The sequence below is a fragment of the Cicer arietinum genome, unplaced genomic scaffold (assembly GCF_000331145.2).
Source record: "Cicer arietinum cultivar CDC Frontier isolate Library 1 unplaced genomic scaffold, Cicar.CDCFrontier_v2.0 Ca_scaffold_5732_v2.0, whole genome shotgun sequence".
NCBI lineage: Eukaryota > Viridiplantae > Streptophyta > Magnoliopsida > Fabales > Fabaceae > Cicer > Cicer arietinum.
In genome coordinates this window covers 1-7711 of record NW_027339379.1, presented here as the reverse complement: position 1 = coordinate 7711, position 7711 = coordinate 1, and the positions used below count along the sequence as shown (strand labels likewise).

Genomic DNA, 7711 nt, shown 5'->3' with positions numbered 1-7711 from the left:
GACCAATCTTGAGCCATGTTCTGGAATCAGACTTCATTTGTGGCCTGAAAATGGGAAATCAGCATCAAGTTTGCCTCTCACTGATAGGGTTATGGAAGTGACATCAAAGATAATGCGTATTCCCTCAGGTCCAGCACCACGGCAGGTATATAATGCCTCTTTCAAATTATTTCTTATTTCTGTTTGAATTAGCTTTTTTAGTACATTAAAATTATAACTACTGAGGCCATTATCTTTGTTTCAGATTATCTGTGGAGGAAGAAGTTTAGTTAATTTTATATGCTTACTCGAAACTTTGAATATGCAATACTGTTACAGCTTGAATCTGGCAGTCAAACCGAGCAACCTCCTCCATCTGCTGTATTTTGGTTAGGACCTGAAAATATGCATGGCTTCAGATTTTTAACTATCTCAGTTGCAACTCGTCCGGTACAATATCAAATTTGAATGATTTCCTTTAAATATTAATAAATTAATAATTGCTTATCATCTGATAGGTTTTCAGAATTATTTAAGTTTGTTTATGATTATTTATTCCTTAAGACCTTTTTGATCTGCTTGATAACAACATTTTGAGACATGAAAGTTGAATTCTGATTTCTTATTCGTGTGGAAAACTTTTTTTAATTCACTTTTGATTATGCAAGTAACTTGTGTATAAAGTAAGAAAGAAGCTTCTCAGGAGGATGGATGGACTGCATATTCATCAATAAATGTGTTGTAAATAAGTGCAAATAGGACTATTTTGAGATAGAATATTCCACATCGAATATCCCTTTGAACACATATCTGTGATGTTATTATAGCTAAAAGGCCAGCTTTTATTTCCTTTTCTCTTTCCACCAATCATTAGGATTGATATCCATTGGTGTATATATTAGAGTTTGTAATTTGTAAAACTCAGGGACTGCAAAATAGGCTACGCAACCATGGCAACATTAAATTAAGAGAATTGTATATCCAGTATGTCATCTTTAATGGATAGAGAAATGTATGTCAACAAATCATCTTTTATACTTCATGTCCATTTTTAAGATCGAAAAAAAATTGATTTGTTGATTGCAATTTTCCTCTGCATTGTATGCACACATATTAAAGAAGGATAGAAGGAGAACATTCTCTTGCATTGTTGCATCAACAATTCCCAGCATTATTAGGAATTTTTTTTATATATTCATTATAATTTTAATATTTCTTTGGATTTTGTCACCATAAAATCAACAAAATTTGATTTTGGTCCCTTTAAGAAGTTTGTTTGTGTTGACATATAGCAATCTTATCTTATTTGATTGTGTTTATTAGTTGATTTTCTATTTAAGTTTATTTGTATTTTGTGAAAGAATCAAAGCACTTTGATTTGATTTATTTCCTAATTTATTTTTCCTTTGTTCTCTGCATTCATTAGATAGCTGGCAACATTGAATATATATATGTTTGTATTATTTCAGTTTCAATAATAATAAGAAATTTTCCTTCCCTTCTTGTTTTAACCTAGTTGCACCCTAAAACACATGGTATCAGAGCTTCGGCTCTGATCCTGTGGCAGCTCACCATGTCCTCACAAGAAAACTGAAAAAAATGATTCCTCCACTACTATAATACAAGAAAAAAATTCTCGTGACCCTAAAGTTGTGTCAACCCCTACCACAGATGATCTACTATCCATAAACTTTAGTTTACAGCTTTTTTTCCATAAGCTGAATGGTAGAAACTATGTTGGTTGGGCCCAGACTGTGACGTTAGCTCTTGATGGCAAGGGAATGTTAGGCTACTTGACTGAAGACACTCCTCAACCAGAGAAGACCGATTCAGCCTACCGAAAATAGAAGTCAAAGAACTCCCTGATCATTGGGTGGTTGATCAACTCAATGGAATCTTCCATTGGGAAGCCCATTTCCATTGCAAAAGAGGTGTGAGAATTCTATGCGATTGTTATTCTGACTTGGAGAACTCCTCATAGATTTATGAACTTATGACTCGTTTGTGGTAGTCCAAACAAGGAGATAAAGATCTCACAATGTTCTTTAATCTCATGGTTGTCCTTTGGCAAAACTTTGACCTATGTTATGAGGATGATTGGGAGAATTCCAAAGATGCAAACAAATTTAAGAAAAGAGAAGAAAATGACAAAGTTTATATGTTTCTAGCAGTACTCAATCCAGAACTTGATGAAGTCTGTGATCGAATTTTGGGCAGAAAGCCTTTGTCTTCATTGAGGGAAATATTTTCTGAAGTAAGAAAGGAGGAATCCAAAAGGAAAGTTATGCTGCAAAACTCTGATAGTACAAGGGTGCAAGAAATTGAGAGTTCTGCTATGGCTGTAAAGGGATACGAAGTAGACGGCGAAAGAAGAAAACGACCTTGGTGTGATCATTGTAGACGACCATGGCACACTTAACTTAATGGAAAACCACCCAACTGGAAGAAGAAACCAAATGGAGAAGGTAGGGCCTTCCAAGTTGCAAATGGAGAAAATGTGGAGAATAAAGTCAACTCTGAGGCATCTCTTTTCTCTAAGGAACAACTAGAGCATTTGTATAAGCTCTTTACCTCTATGTCAGTTACTTCTTCATCCTCTCTTGCTCAAAAATGTATCTATTTCTCTTATGCTCTTTTGAGTTCCAAACCAAATTTAAAAACTCCATGGATCATCCATTCTAGAGCCACTGATCATATGACAGATTGCTCAAAATTGTTTTCCACTTATAGTACTTGTGTAGGTCATAAAAAGGTAAAGATAGCTGATGGTACTTTTTCAACCATAGCTGGAGTTGGTTTTATCCTTAATTCTAAAACTCTAACTCTTCTCAATGTCTTCCATGTTACAAATTTGTGATGTAACTTGTTGTCCATAAGCAAATTAACACAAGATCTTAATTGTTTGGCTATTTTTAATCTAGTTAATTGTCAAGTTCAGGAGTTGAAATCGGGGAGGATGATTGCCAGTGCTTAAGAGGTTAATGGTCTCTATCTTTCGATGATGAGGCTGATCTTAAAGAGGAATTTCATAGTAATTGTCTCAACTCAATTTTGGTTCATAGTAACGAAGAAATAATGTATTTGAATCACTTATTCCCCGAGTATTTTAAGAATAAAAATCTAGATCAGTTTTTCTGTGAAGTTTACCAATTTGCAAAGCAACGTCGTTCTTTCGATTCTCCTCAGGCGCATAAATCATCCAGTCCATTCACATTAATTCATAGTGATGTTTGAGGACCTTGTAGGGACCCTACTCCTAATTGAAGAAGATGGTTTATTACCTTTATAGATGATCACCCTTGATTAACTTGAGTTTACTTAATGAAAACAAAATTTGAAGTTGAAATTATCTTCAAAAGTTTTTCTCAAATGATTTTGACCCAATTTCAACTAAAAATCAAAATTCTCCGTAGTGATAATGGAAGGGGAATATTTTAATAAACTTTTAAATGATTTTTTTTCTAAAACTATGTATCATTCATAAAACTTCATGTGTGGATACTCCACAACAAAATGGAGTGGTTGAACGAAAAAATAAACATCTCCTTGAAGTTGCTAGGGCATTGTTGTTTCAAAATAAGGTTTCAAGTATCTTTGGGAAGAAGCAATTCTTACTGAAACATATTTGATAAATAGGATGCCTACCAAAATTTTAAATTACAAAACTCCGTTTGATGTTTTCACAAGTCTATTTCCTAATAATAAACTTTCATACACTTTACCCTTAAAATATTTGGATGTGCTGTTTTTGTTCATATTCATGTTCCTAATCAAGGAAAACTTGAGCCTAGAGCAAGAAAATGTGTTTTTATTGGCTATGCATCCAATATAAAAGGATACAAATGTTTTAAACCTATTTCCAAAAAGATTTCTGTGACGTTTTTTGTGACGTTGGATGCTACTTTCTTTGAAAATACTCATTTTTTTTTTGGTAATCATCGTTAAGGGGAATAATAGAAGAAGATGATGTTCAATATTTAAAATGAGGAAAGTAATCATCTTTTGGAAAAAAACAGATTGTGAGAAAAGTAACATAGTAGAATCCTATTTGAAATACTAGAAATTGAGGGAAGTAACAAAGCAAAATCCTTGGGTGAATCTAGTCAAGAAAGCCATGAACATGATACTCAAGAAAATTTCTTGATAGAACCAGAAGTTGAGGAAAAAAATGCCTCAAAGAAATGCCTCAAAGAAGAGAACCTCAACACTGCAAAACATCCAAAGATCCAACAGGTAAGAGTCTTTCTATTCCTGTTGTATCCTTTCAAAATTCTGATCATAATAATCTTATTTTTGCTGAACCTGTTCCCTATGATTTTGTCCCTTTAGAACCTACCTTTGATGATTGTAGTCTACCCATTGCTGTTAGAAAAGGGATAAGAGCATGTACAAAACATCCTATCTCTAACTTTATATCTTATGACAAATTTGTCCCCCACTTTTAGAGTCTTTACTTGTGAACTGACAAAAACAGAGATCCCAAGAGATATACAAAAAGCTCTAAGGGTTCCTAAGAAGAAAAGAAGCTATCTTGGAGGAAATGACTGCTCTTATAAAAAATAAAACTTGGAAAGAGGTGGATCTACCCGGAGGAAAGAAAACTGTGGGGTGCAAATGTGTGTTCACCATAAAACACAGGGTTGATGGACCAGTAGAGAGGTATTAGGCCAAGCTAGTTGCCAAAGGCTTTAGACAAACTACGGTATTGATTACTGATAAACTTTTGCTCCTGTTGCAAAACTTAATACCATTAGAGTTCTTTTATCTTTAGCCGTTAACTTGGATTGACCATTACAATAGCTAGATGTAAAATATGTGTTTTTAAATGGAGATTTAGAGGTGGAAGTATATATGGATTCTCCCTCGGGGTTTGAATTTAAATTCAACCAAAAGGTCTGCAAGCTTTAGAAGTCTCTTTATGGTTTGAAACAATCACCTCGAGCGCGGTTTGGAAGATTCACCTAATTTGTTAAGAAGCAGGGATATTCTTAGTGTCAAAGCGATCACACCATGTATGTGAAACATTCTTCTGAAGGTAAAATGACTATATTGATCGTTTATGTAGATGATATTGTTATGACTGGGGATGATTCTAGTGAAATAAAAAATTTGAAGATATTTCTTGCTGTTGAGTTTGAAATTAAAGATCTTGTGTCTTTAAAATATTTTTTGGGAATGGAAGTTGCAAGATCAAAGAAAGGGATCATTGTATCACAACAGAAATATATTTTAGATCTTCTAAAAGAAACCAGGATGATGGGTTGTAGGCCAGCTGATACTCCAATAGATCCTAATTAGAAAATTGGTAGCGATGACAGTGGTGATCTAGTAGATACATCTCAATATTAAAAATTAGTAAGTAAACTAATTTATCTATCGAATACTCGTCCACATATAGCCTTTGTTGTTTGCTTAGTGAATTAGTTTAGGCACTCACCTCACGAAGAACATTTAGAGGTTGTTCACCGTATTCTAAAGTATCTCAAAAGTTCCCCCGGAAGAGGACTCTTTTTACAAAAGAATGATCAACAAGGCATTGAGGTATTTACTAACGCAAATTGGGTAGGGTCCATCACAAATAGAAAGTCAACATCTGGTTACTGCACATTTATTTGGGGAAACTTATTTATTTTGAGGAACAAGAAACAAAATGTAGTAGCTAGAAGCAGTGCCGAAGCAGAATATAGGGCAATGGCCCAAGGTGTTTGTGAAATCTTATGACTTCAAAGAATCATAGAAGAGCTTAAACTTCCTATAACTTTTCTAATGAAGTTGTATTGCGACAACAAGACAACAATTAGTATTTCTCAAAATCCTGTTCAACGTGACCGAACCAAACATGTTGAAATTGATAGACATTTTATAAAAGAGAAAGTAGATGCAAGTCAGATTTGCATGCCTTTTGTCTCTACTTCACAACAAGTTGCTGTTATCCTTACCAAATGTCTGTTCAGGCCCAATTTTGAATTTCTTGTAAACAAGTTGGGCATGCTAGACATATATGCACCAACTTGAGGGATATGTTGCCATATTGCAATCAGATCTAATATGATTGTGTTGATTACTTGATTTTCTATTTAAGTTTATTTGTATTTTTGGGAAAGAATCAAATCACTTTGATTTGATTTATTTCCTAATTTATTTTTTCTTTATTCTCTGCATTCATTAGATAGCTAACAACATTGTGTGTGTGTGTCTATATATATATATATATATATATAATTACAAAAATAGGATGTTTTTAATCTTGTTAAGAGTCCCATTATTAGAAAAAGATAAATGGGGAAGAAACCATTTGTAGAAGATCAAGTTCAGTTAGAACTTCAGTGAGAGAAAGTAGAATTTTGATTTCTGAAAATTTAGTTACAAGATATTAGCTAGACCTATTTATATTAAACTCTTTGATCATATTAGGTGGATGTAAGTGACTGCGGACTCAGCAGTCAGTTGGTTATATTGTTAGGACTAATGCTAAGAACATGTTTGGCCACAAAGGGTTGTTTCTATCATTTACTCTACTACCTATATTGGACGAGACATGGTCTGAAAATGTGTTTAAAAATGGGGCGAAATTCTCACCTTACAAGCCGATTTTGTAGAGTAGTGTTTGACTCAACACAAATTCGAAGAAGTCCCATCCAAAAGCACACAAATTTTGTATTTTGGAGACTATAAAAGAAGCCCATCTAAATCAAATTTGTCAATTATATAGGGAGGCACAACCCTAGAAATGAAATCCCCATAACTTAGGGTTTGAGAAAAATTATACCGTGAATCTACTCCATTTAAGAAAATAAATCATATCTCAGAAATCTGTAGAGAATAGAATAAATCAATACATCCTTTGTATGAAAAATGATGAAAAATGAATAAATCAATACATACGGAAGAGCAGCGACATCCATGGCAGTTGGACAGTTCTTTAATCCTGAGGAAGGAAATCAAGATTTATCTCCATGGTTTATGCTTCAATCTACCTATTCTCAGAAGGTTGTTATTTTCATGTAGAATAGACTTACAAATAAACTTCATTGCAGTTTTATTCACTTCTATTTATTTGTGGAGTATTTTTCATTGCAGCACCATTGATCAATGTTGTTTTGTAAGCAACTGTTTTAATTTCTTAGCAGTTCATAGGATATAGACCTTATTTAGCTTAAGTCTTCTGGTTTGATACTTACAATTAGCATTGCAGAATTACAACAATGTGCTGTTATTTTATTTGGGCTAACCAAAAACCTTTTGTCTTATTAAATTGCATGTAATAAAATTAAAGATATTAATACAAAAGTTTATTTACAAATGTAGTGAAATACTTTGTTATAATGTTAACATTTGTTCCATAATATCAAATGTATTGCTTGCAAATGGATGTAATAATTAGTTACATTTTTGCTGTCTTAAGTTTAATTTTGGCATGTTGTGCAGGAGTTGTTGTTGGACGAAGCTCATCCTCTAGCAATTTCTTAGAATTCTAATCCACTTCTAGTAGGCCAATTTTTTAGAATTTTTTTGTGATGATTAGGGGTGGACTGATGTTTTATGCTAGGGGGCCAGGTACCCTTCATCTTTTTTGAGTTTTTGTTTTTTATATACTACACATATAATATATGGATAGATACATAATTAATAGTAGATTTCACGTGAGTTGGAATGATTTATAGTAATAAAATAATAATAATAATAATAATAATAATAATAATAATATTATTATTATTATTATTATTATTAT

At 33.0% G+C, this 7711-nt stretch overlaps 1 long non-coding RNA gene across 2 annotated transcripts; it reads left to right on the top strand.

Moving 5' to 3' along the window:
* Positions 1 to 6: 6 nt before the first annotated feature.
* LOC105851503 (uncharacterized) lies at positions 7 to 7636 on the top strand. Of its 2 annotated transcripts, none has more exons than XR_001143258.3 (3): positions 7 to 145; positions 245 to 429; positions 7408 to 7636. It is a non-coding gene; the product is annotated as an uncharacterized lncRNA (long non-coding RNA). The 2 variants fall into 2 exon arrangements; XR_012161755.1 differs by having other exon boundaries at positions 245 to 6969.
* The last annotated feature ends 75 nt before the right edge of the window (positions 7637 to 7711 follow it).